We start from the raw sequence: 11,928 nt of genomic DNA, 5'->3' as shown, positions 1-11,928 counted from the left end.
GGCCCTTTGTGCCCTCTCACAGGTGCGTGGATGGAACAATACCAAAACAGAGATAATTGTCCCCCCCCTCCCTGGGCACACACACACAAAGGAGGCTATGGTGGACCCTGAAATCACAAAGGTCTGAACTGTATTCTTACTTGAGGCCTGTCCCCTCAAGCTGAGAGTTCTCCCTGGGCCATTTTGCAGCCTTTAGGGAAATGCCAACATATTTCCTGCCTGTTTCTTGGGACTCAAGAAGGGACAGGGGTCTCTAACTTAAATGTCCAGGGCCTTGCTGGAGCTAAGGTGCTCCTGCCTGGCTTATCTTGCTTCTACCTGTCTTTCAGAAATACAGACCAAGGAAGAAAGGGAGGGAAAGCAGTAGTGTGGGGTGAGGCCAGCGTTGGATGACCTTCGTCTAAGCTTTCTGTGTCCATTTCTGCCTTTTACTGTGTAAGATGGGTAATTAATTGATTAGCTCACAGATCTTTGGAAAGAGTAAAATGATGTTTTTGAAAGATTTTGTGCATGGGATAGAGTTTCCTTCCATATCACTCACAACAGAAGAGCCAGCTCAAGCCTTGAGCCCATTAAAGAGAGACATTCAGAGGGAACTGCTTAGCAATGGCCCACAACCCTGAGATTGTGTTGAGGTACATGGCTAGTCAGAGCTGGGTTGAACCTGAACCATTTACGTGTGCATGGCACTGCTAGGTGACAGATGGGGCTTCTTGTGAGCTTCCCAACACCATTCCCTGTTCTCCAAAACAAGGCGAAAGGGTCCTTCCCATCATTGTCTGGTTGTTCCCAAGAACAGACAGGAAAGAGGCAGTGGAACCCAGGACTACAGAGAAAGATGACTACTTTTAAGCTAAATAACGCCTGAGCCTCTCCTTTAGGAGCAAGGCTCGGGCCACATCTTGCCATTACCTTTACATTAAAAGCAAAACACCTGGACTCCTTTCACTCAGGTTCTGTGCTGCATGCTGGAATGACAGAGTGGGACAAGACAGATGCTGCCTCTGCCCTTATGGTTCTCTCAGAGAAGGAAAAGTTAATCACAGTGAAGTATAATGAAGCTGAAAACCATATTTCACCTTGTTTTCATGGTATAGGTAAAGCATTGTCTACAGATTTGGTACACACAACCCAATAAGGTAGTTACTGTTATCACCCCATTTTACAGGGAAGTAAACAGAAGCATAGAATTTAAACAACTTGCCCAAGGTCATATGGCTGATAAGACAGAGCTGGAATTGGATTTCAGACATGGTTTGGCTTCAGACTCCCTGTTGCTGTAGAATAGGAGGCAACTACTGAAAGATAAGAAGAAAAGGTTGTCCATAGGGGGTGGGGGTGAGGGGGCACAAACAATGTATACACATGTAAGTAAATGTGAAAATGATTAAAAAAAAAGTTTCTGCTTATAGGTCCTTAGCATGTGGGTGTTTTATCTTTTAAGATTTTTAAAAGTATGATTATAATGTATCATACTACAGAAGACTAATCGAGCAAATGTACAGCCTATCAAATTATTATAAAGCAAATACTTGTGTAGCTACTGCCCAGGTAGAGAAATGGAACTTTGGTGGCACTTCAAGTCCCTTTCCTAATCATTGCCCTTTCCTCCCTCCACAAGGAGCTATTATTTTCACTTTATGGTAATCGCTCCTCTGCATTCCTTTTTAGATTTACCATCTCAGTACACATCTCTAACATTATTTAGTGTGACTCGAAACTTCAGATAACTTGAATTGTACTGTGTGCATTATGTACTTTGGTAGCTGGCTTCTTTGATTCAACTTTGTGATTGAGATTCATCAGGTTTTCCAGTGTGTGATTGGAGTTGATTTTTTTTTTCTGTATTGCATCTATTATAAAAATATATTTCAATATGCTTAGTCTGCTGGTGGACATTTGAATTGTTTCTAGTTTCAAACTTGTGGATTATGTTAGAAATATTTTCACACATGTCTTTCGCTTACAAAAGTGTTTGCATTTCTGGCAGGCATATATCTACAAGTTGAATTGCTAGATATGTACATTCAACTTGAATACCTAGTGCCAAACAATTTTCTAAGGCTATTTTAGCAGTGTATGAGTTTCCTGTTGTTCTAACAGGAACAATGCCTTGCTAACACTTAGCATTCTTAATTTCAGATGTATAGTGGTGTCTCACTGTGATTTGATTTTCCTTTTCCTTGATTAACCAGCTTTCTACTATTATTTCTACAAGTTTGACCTTTTTATTTTCTACTATATGAGTGAGATCATATAGTATTTGTTTCTCTGTGCCTGACTTACTTCACTTAACATAACGTCCTTCAGGTTCGTCCTTATCTTCTGTTTCTACCACTATTTCTTTGAATATGTTTTCTGTCCCTTTCTTCTTTTGGTCTGTCAATTATGGTGTCCCATGTCTCTTACACTATCTTCTATTCTACTTTCTATCTTCTCCTTATATTAGATGATTTCTAGTGGCCTATTTTTGAGTTTAATGATCCCTTCTTTTGGTTGATCTAGTCTATTGATCTAGTCTATTGATTTTTAAAAGTATGATTATAATGTATCATACTACAGAAGACTAATTGAGCAAATGTACAGCCTATCAAATTATTATAAAGCAAATATTATTGAATTTTTCAGTTCGGTTATATTATTTTTCAAATCTATGATTTCTGTTAGGTACATTTCTCTGCTAGAATCCTCAGTTCCTGTATTTCCACTTTAACCTTGGTAGACTTCTTTATGATCATTATTTTGAATTCCCTGTTGGCTAAATCACGTATCTCCACTTTACTTGGGTTGCTTTTGGAGATTTTTCTTACTTGTTAGTTGGAAATAATTCTGTTTGTTCATTTTCCTTGACTCTGTGTTGGTTTCTGTGCATCAGATAAGACAATTAACTTCTTCCTGTCCTGTCAAGCTGGCTTCACATAGAAAGATCTCACCAATCTATCCAGCCAAAGAATTTAAAGTACTTCTTAAATCTTTGTGCTTTTTCAGACTGCTTTCTCTGTTTTTGGTGGTTCCTAGATCTTAGGATAGACCAGAAAAATAATATCCAGACTCTGTAGATGTAGCTGGAAAGGTTGGGGTGTAGCTATGTGTTCCAGTTCTTTCTATCTTCATAGTGAAGTTGTGCTAGGTGTTCATCTATTCTTCCTGCACTAAGCTGGGTAGAGAATCTGTGGCAAATGTCTATACTCAGGTTAAGCCTGTACCCTCTGATCCTAGGGAGGAATCAATTTTATATCCATTTCTTTGTTTCCTGTGGCCTAAGGCCACTCAGGAATGCAATTTGAGATAATCCCTTAAGGAGCCAGTCCCTTAGATGGGAGCTATAGTACATGGTCAAATCTTTCCCTGAAGAATGAGTAGGCCTGAGGTTATTACTGGGATGAGCAAAGGGAAGCCTCATATAAAGTGCTGTGTTCTGGCTCTGGTTGCCAGAGACTCTTTGTTTGTCCAGCTACTTCCTCCATGCAAGTTCATGAAAAGCCTGGATGTTGAATAGCTCCTGGAATTGTGTACCATAACCCCTTTTAGAGAGAGAGAGGTGCTCATTCCTGTCCCTTTGGGTACTGCTCCAAGAGCAATACCCATGGCCTTTTTAATTTCCGGATGCAAGTCAGATGACCAAGTAGCTCCTGGGAGAGTGTGTCATAAAACCCTCTCAGTAAGGGCTGCATTTTAAAGTTCCCTCTCTGCACTGTTGGTGTGTGCAGCTCTTGTCAGTACTTGAGCACCCATATCAAGCTGCTGCTTCTCCCTGTGGTCCAGAGTGACTTGTGTGTGTCTAGTCCTCTCCAAAACCAGAGTTGGTAAATTAAGAGTCAAACTGTGCCTGTGGGAACCTTAAAGTTAGGGTGATAGGTGTGAGGTCCGAGCCCTCCTCTCCACAGGGAACAGCTGGGTGTCAGGGAGTCATTTCCTGGTTGTGTGGTCTGTGGAGTATGTGTGCCAGTGTGCCTCAGCTCTGTCTACCTGTTCTATGTAGATCTTTTCCTAGTTGCCCAGTTTTGAGGAGTCTCTCAACTGGTCTCTGACTTTTTCAAAGGAATTGATTCATGAATAGATAAATAGATGTTAAGAAGAACTTCCTATTCAGCCACGTTGTTGGTGTCATCCCCTATTCCCACTCATGACGTTGGTGTTTCTTTTTCTTTTTAGGAAGTTATAGCCTGTTTTATTGAACTATCACATACTGTTATAGTGGGATATGAAGTGTCTTCTCCTAAAAGGCTCATGGGAATTGGTCCCCGGCTGGTGGATCTAATCAAGAGGTGACTGGATCCTGAGAGCTCTGACTTAATCAGTGGATTTATCCACTGATGGCTTCATATTTGGTGGCATTATTGGGAAGTGGCAGAAATTAGGGGGTGGGGCCTGGTTGGAGGAAGTAGGTCACTAAGGATGTCTTTTAAAGGAATATTTTGTCTCTGTCCCCTTCCTGTTTCCCTGCTTCGTGGCTGCTAGGAGGTGGGCAAATTTGCACCATCACACCCTTCTGCCATGATGTTCTACCTTACTACCACCCACAAACAATGGAGCCAGCTTACTGTGGACTGAAGCCTCTGAAACTATGAGTCAAAATAAACATTTTCTCTCTCTTTTTTTTTTTTTTTGATAGGACTGAAGTTTGAACTCAAAGCAAGTGCTCTATCTCTTGAGCAACACCTCCAGTCCATTTTCCTCTGGTTATTTTGGAGATGGGGGTCTCATGAACTATTTCCTGGGCTGGCCTCAAACCGAGATCCTCCTGATCTCAGCCACCCAAGTAGCTAGGATTACAGACTTGAGTTACTAGTGCCTGGCAATGGTTTCATGATTTGTTTTAGTTTTTGTCTTTGCCGGGGCCAGCCTGGACTGCAGTCCTCCTATTTATTTTATTGAGAATTAAGACCACTTGCCTTCAGTGTTATTATTGGAAAATATGTATCAGTTGTTGTCGTTTTGCTGTTTTCCTAACGTTTGATTCTTTCCTAATTCTCATTTGCTCATCTCCTTTTTAAAATGAGGTTTGTTCTTTCCTGTACTCTTGTGATCGTGTTTATCTTCCTCTTCTATGTGGAGGATTCCCTCAGGTATCTTCTGTAGTGCTGGCCTGGTGGTCATGAATTCCTTTAGTCTGTGCTTATCTTAGAAGGCCTGCCTTTATTTCTCCTTTGATTCTAAAGGAGAACATTGTTGGATACAGTAATGTAAGTTGGCAGTTTTTTTCTTCCTTTTTCTTTGGCAGTAGTGAGTTTTGAACGCAGGGCCTTATACTTGTGAGGCAAGTGCTTTACCACTTAAGCCATTCCCCCAGCCCATTTGCTTTAGTTATTTTTCAGATTAAGATCTCGTGCTTTTTGCCTGGGCTGGCTTCAGTCTGCCAACCTCCACCTCTAATATAGCTGGGATCACAGGCATATGCCACCATGCCTGGCTTTTTTTCTTTAAGGTGATAAACATGAAATTTGTTTATTTCCTTTTTTATTAGCATACATTAATTGTATAAAGGGGTTTCATTGTGATATTTGCATATGTGCATATAATGTATTTTGATCAAATCACCTTAAACATGACATTTAAATAACAATTTAAACAGCTTTTAAATGAATAACTTCATAAAAAATTGTAGACAATTTTAAAATACAATTTTTTTATCTCTTCTTAAGACGGGTTCTTCCTATGTAACCCAGGCTGGCCTCAAACTTTTGATTCTCCTATCTCTACCTCCTGAGTACAGGGATTATAGGTGTATGCCATCATGTCTAGCTCAAAACAAAATATTTTATTTGCTATGCTAAGTAATATAATTTTTGAATATTTTACCTTAGAATTTAAGGTACTTGGCTACTAGGCCAGGGATGTAGCTTAGTATAGCCAGGGATGTAGAGAACTTGCTTGCATGTGCAAACCCTGGATTTGATTCACAGCATAAAATTTTTTTAAAAAGCTGGGTGCTGGTGGCTCATGCCTATAATCCTAACCACTTGAAAGGCTGAGATTGGGAAGATCAAGGTTTGAGTCCAGCAATCTCAAGCAGTAGCTGGGTGTGGTGGCATGTAGCTGTCATCGTAGTTACATGGGAGTGTGAGATTGGGAGGGCAGTGGTACCAGGTTAGCCTGGATAAAAATGTTTTTAAGACCCATCTCAACAGAAAAAAGCTGGTGTGGTGGTGTGCACCTGTCATCCTAGCTATGGCAGGAAGTATAAAATAGGAAGACTGCAGTCTAAGCTAGCTTGGGCAAAAAGTGAGACCTTAAGCCTCTAAGATAACCAGAGCAAACATTGCTGGAAGAGCATATACCTAGCTGGAATGAAGCCCTGAGTTCAAACCCCAATACCACCAAAAAAAAAAAAAAAAGAAAAAGAACTTGACAACTAATTTCATAGCATCTATGAAATTGGCATTACTATCATGTTGTTTTCTTGAGGTGGAGTGTCATAATACAGCCCAGGCTGGCCTGGGATTCCTGATCTTCCTGCTCACCTCCGGAGTACTGTGGCATCTTCCACTACACCATTTTTTTTTTTTGGCTCCATTATAATTTTTTTTCTTTTTGGATTCATATGTGCATACAAGGCTTGGGTCATTTCTCCCCCCTGCCCCCACCCCTCCCTTACCACCCACTCCACCCCCTCCCTCTCCCCCCTACCCCGTCAATACCCAGCAGAAACTATTTTGCCCTTATCTCTAATTTTGTTGTAGGGAGAGTATAAGCAATAATAGGAAGGAACAAGGGTTTTTCCTGGTTGAGATAAGGATAGCTATACAGGGAGTTGACTCACATTAATTTCCTGTGCGTGTGTGTTACCTTCTAGGTTAATTCTTCTTGATCTCACCTTTTCTCTAGTTCCTGGTCCCCTTTTCCTATTGGCCTCAGTTGCTTTTAAGGTATCTGCTTTAGTTTCTCTGTGTTAAGGGCAACAAATGCTAGCTAGTTTTTTAGGTGTCTTACCTATCCTCACCCCTCCCTTGTGTGCTCTCGCTTTTATCATGTGCTCAAAGTCCAATCCCCTTGTTGTGTTTGCCCTTGATCTAATGTCCACATATGAGGGAGAACATACGATTTTTGGTCTTTTGGGCCAGGCTAACCTCACTCAGAATGATGTTCTCCAGTTCCATCCATTTACCAGCGAATGATAACATTTTGACACCCGTGTTTTTTAATATATTATATATATATGTGTGTGTGTATATATATACGTATATATATATGTGTATATATATGTGTGTATATATATATATATGTATATGTATAGCTAATGAAAATGAGGGACAAAAATCTTCTCTGGTTTCAGTGGTAAAACTTAAAATGATTCCAGAAATAATGAGGTTAAATTTACTGAACAAAATTAGCCCCAAGTCCTCAAACACAACAATTTATCATGTTACCTTTCATAATCTGGTACTAATAAGAGAAATTTAGGATCTCAGGAGAGGGTGAAAGTGACCTAACCCATGTACAAACTAAAGTTACCCAGAATTGTCACAATGAATACCTCCTATACAATACATATATGCTAATAAAAAATGAAAAAAAAAGCTTGGGATCTGATTCAGCATAAAAATAAGGCCAAATGGTTTTGGTGAAAGAATCATTAAGAGTACAGAGGAGAATCACTTCTCAGCTTTTTGGCTAAGATCAAGTGTAGTATCTGTTCTTATCAGTTTAATATCTAATATCTATCCGAGGACAATATATTAAGTGGATTTTTGGAAGAGGGAGATGAAATAGGAGCTTGCTCCATGCATTCTACACATCAACCTGGCATCGCAGTACTTCCAGGAGCAGTACATCCCTCCGGGGGAACTTAATAAAAAGAGTATAGAGGAGAGACCTACACTCACATTATAAAAGAAGACCTCACCCAATCCATAGTCCCCCAAAATACCAATTTTACTGGGTCTTACTGCTGGCAGAGGCTGGGTTCTCTGAGGACCAATATAACCACTCAATATTATCACACCAGTTGTCCAGAAGCCACCCAGAACAACTGGCTAATTCTGCCAATTGCTAGGAAGACAGTCTTGACACACACACCCAATATCCACTTAGGTTTTTTACCCACTTCTACCTCCCAATAATGCTGACTAGAATTAAATATCTCAGAACCCAGGTTAAAAGGGCAGAGATAAAAATCTCCTTAGGCTATAAAATTTTTCCTTCCTTCCTTCCTTCTTTCCTTCCTTCCTTCCTTCCTTCCCTCCCTCCCTCCCTCCCTCTTTCCTTCCTTCCTTCCTTCCTTCCCTCCCTCCGTCCTTCCCTTTCGACTGGAGTTTGAACTCAGGGCTTCAAAATTGCAAAACAGGCTTTCAGGCTCTCTACCACTTGAGCCATACCTCCAGTCCATTTTGCTCTGGTTATTTTGGAGATGGGGGTTTTGTGAACTGTTTGCCCAGGCTGGCCTCAAACTGCAATCCTCTGATCTCAGCCTCCCAAGTAACTAGGATTATGGGTGTGAGCCATCAGCTCCTGGCCCAACAGTGTGTCTTTTATACTGCACCATTTTTCTATCTTCAGAAACAATAAGCTAAGGATGTGCTGTGTCCAGAGCAAAAATTGCATCTACTTGCAATTCTTTGATAATTCTATCCAAGCCAGAGTATTGAAACCATATTTCTTTAAAAAAAAAAAAAAGGAAACTCACTCTAAGAAAAGTTTGGGGTGTCTTGATACCTGTGGTAGATACTCTTAACATGTATCAGTAGTGCCAGGTCTGACCACACATACTTGCCCCCTAGGTCCTTGAGTAGGTTTTTAAAATGCAAAAAGATGGTCTGAAGACATCACAAAGTTTTCCTTAAATTTTGTTAAAATGTCCAACTCTTCATCCTGTGTCTGCTTTAAGAATAGCCTCTCCCTCATTCTATAAAAACAATTTGTTTTGCTCAGATTTAGAGTTTATTTATTCATTCTTATATTCTACCTTCTTTCCCAGGTCCAGTGATTTGCTGCCTTGCAGAATTATCACTTTTTCAACTCAGTCCACATTATTCTTCAAGGGCTCAAAGGTGCTTTCTAGAATTTTTCTGTGGTAAGGGACAGCTTTCTCGATGGGGTAATGTGCTTCTATTGTCTAAAAGAGAAACTGCTCTAAGTACATAAAACCTCTTGGTCCTTCCTACAGAAAAGGGCCAGAAATTGATTGTGCTTCTCACACACAGAATGTTCTTCCTGCCTCTTCCTCTCATTCCTTCTGGTCTGGAATAGCTGTGCAATTTCAGACTTGAGCTGGGAGTTCCTCCTGAAGTTTCTGTGTGCAAAGCATAATCAGCAGACAGGGCAGGGGAAAGTAACACTTGATGCTTCCAGGACAGGTGCACACACAGTTAATGTTCACTGAGTCTTTGAAGTAATCCAGAAAAATGGTGCAGCCACATTTCTTTTGGAAGTTTGCCAAGGCTGTCATCAACTCCACTGGACCATGGTAGATAAGGTAAAGCTCAAGACCCAGTGAGATGTAGCTGTCCCTCCAAGTCGTCAAAGACTGACCAGCTGTAGGTTTCACTGACTTGGCATGCTGATGGCAGTCACTTAAGTCTTGTTTGGTCCTCTGTACCTTAGCTAAGAGGACAAGAAGAATTCAACCTTGTAGCTCTATTGTGGATTAGCCCATCTGAACTGAAGTTTAATGACTTCAAGAAAACAGTCACAGGTCTAATCATTCCTTTACAATGTAGAGATCTACAAAATACCAACAATAACCATGATGGGACAAACTGACAATCTGGAACGGGTAGATCAACAGCCTAGGCCAAAGGCTGTGCGACACCCCAAAAACACTGCTGAGCCCAGGTCAGCAAACCCACACACCCCTGAGTATGCAGCTCCCACATCTGAGGCACATATTCTGCTCACCTAGTCATTAGAAGGTCCACAGAAATGGGTGGGGTGGGGCCTGACACATGCCCAAAGAGCCTGGGTGGAAGGGATTCTGTGAGAGATCCCTAGGAGAGTTAGGGGTTCCTCCTGCAGTGATCCTGGCTTGTTCTTTGAGATAGGGTCTCAACAACTTTTTTCCTGGGCTGACCTTGAACTGGGGTCCTCTTGTCTCCACTTCCCAAGTAGGTGTGTTTTTAGGCATAGCCACCAGGCTTGGATGTCTGTTTTTTTCTTTAGGGCTTGAAATACATCATTTCATGCCCTTTTTTCCTTTAGAGTTTATGCTGAGAAATATTCTGTTATTCTATTCTTATCTTTAAAAGTGGCTTTGGTTCTTGTCTCTTGCATCTTTCAATATTCTTTCTTGGTTCTGTATATAATATGGTGTGGGAAGATTCTTTTCTGGTAATGTCTAATTGGGATTCTAAATGTTTCCTGTACCTAGATAGATGCCCATATGTTTCCCAAGAATTGGGACTATTTCTGCTGTTTCTTCACTGAATATTTTTCTGTGCATTTAGTGTACTTTAGCACCCTTGTCTGTGTTGAAAATTCTTAAGTTTTGGTCTTATAAGTGTCCCCCAAAGGTCTTACTTGTTTCATTCATAATTTATTTTTTCTTTAATACTGTCTGAATATTCTTATTTGTCAACCTTGTCTTCAAGCCCTGATATTCTGTTTTCTGCTTGATCCAGCTCATTGGTGAGGCTTTTAACTGAGTTTTTCTTTTTATTTGATTTATTGAGCTTGTCATTTCCAAGATCTGTTTGATTTTTTTCATAATCTCAAACTGTTTATGGAATTACTGTTTCATATCCTGCATTGCCTTCTTTGTTTCATTTACCTTTTTATCCTCTTTGAGTTGGTTGATCATTTTATAACTGTTGAATACTTTATTTGGCATTTCATTTACCTCTTTATCATTGGAATAAGGTACCGTGGAATTTTTAACTTTTGGAGGAGTCATGTTGCCTGTTTTCTCATATTCTTATGTTTCTACTTTTGAGATTTGCACACTGGGGCCAAGTCATTGACTGGACATTTTAACCTCTCATATTCTTGAGCCATTCCATCGGCCCCTAACCTCTCATATTCTTGGAATATTCTCCAAGATTTGTGTGGGACTGAGTTGTGGCTGTGTTGAGGCACAATTTCCGACAACTTGAGCTGGAAGTATAGCTCAGTAGTGGAACGCCTAACATGCTCAAAGTAGGCAGGAAGGCCACTCGAGGGAAGCCTTTTTTTGAACCTAACATTTCAACACCAGGGGACAGCACAAGAGGTGATTCCCAGCTGGGTTGCAAAGTGAGCTGAATAGTCCTTATATAGCCAGAAAGGGAGCATGACAAAGGCATCTGCACTAATCATAAAGGACGATGTTTGCACTAATTATAGCACAATCCCTGTCACCAGCAGTCCCTTATGCAAATGAAGGACTGTGTTTGCCTCAGTCACAGGCCTGCTGGGCCACTAGGGAAAATGCTCCCCCTCAGCCTGAGTGGAAATGGCTGCAGGGTCATTTAGAGTTCACTATGCTTGTGATGGCAAAAAGTTCTGTGCAAGCTGACTGCTTGGGCAGTGCCTTCAGGAGTTGGAGTCATGTTTTAGTAACAAGAATCTATGGTTGTCATGTAGCTTCCTCAAGGTGTTTGTGGACTGTTCAAAGCAACTGGTGCTGGTGTGGAGGCAGTCCTGCTGGCTTCTTGGCTGATGGTCCTTTATTCAAGGAGCCAGGGCCCCAGGGAAAGATCTAACTGTTGTCTGTTAGGGAGTCACAATGGCCTAGCCCCTACCATCTCAGCATACTTATTGTTAACATTAACAGTACTTTCAGAGTATTTAGCAATACGCTAACAATGTTTAACTGATGCCTCAATGCCCAAGTAGGGAGTGGTTCTTTACCATCTGGTTCACTGTGGCTGCAGTGATGCTAATTGCTCTGCAACAGATCTGATCTCTGGTGCCTTCCCTGACGTCTGTTCAGGGGGTGGGGAAGTGCTGTGAGGTTGCAGCCATCCACCCTGAGTAATAGCTCCATCCTGTGTATACCTCTCCCCCAGTACTCTG

At 41.0% G+C, this 11,928-nt stretch overlaps 1 non-coding gene and 1 pseudogene across 1 annotated transcript; one reads left to right on the top strand and one right to left on the bottom strand.

Moving 5' to 3' along the window:
• Window positions 1–7,594: 7,594 nt before the first annotated feature.
• LOC141418244 (U2 spliceosomal RNA) lies at window positions 7,595–7,780 on the top strand. Its single transcript, XR_012442934.1, has one exon. It is a non-coding gene; the product is annotated as a U2 spliceosomal RNA (small nuclear RNA).
• A 648-nt stretch (window positions 7,781–8,428) lies between these two features.
• Window positions 8,429–9,498, bottom strand: LOC109697589 (tripartite motif-containing protein 60-like; annotated as a pseudogene).
• Between the last annotated feature and the right edge of the window lie 2,430 nt (window positions 9,499–11,928).

The sequence above is a fragment of the Castor canadensis genome, chromosome 16 (assembly GCF_047511655.1).
Source record: "Castor canadensis chromosome 16, mCasCan1.hap1v2, whole genome shotgun sequence".
Lineage (NCBI taxonomy): Eukaryota > Metazoa > Chordata > Mammalia > Rodentia > Castoridae > Castor > Castor canadensis.
This window is presented reverse-complemented; position numbering and strand designations above follow the sequence as displayed.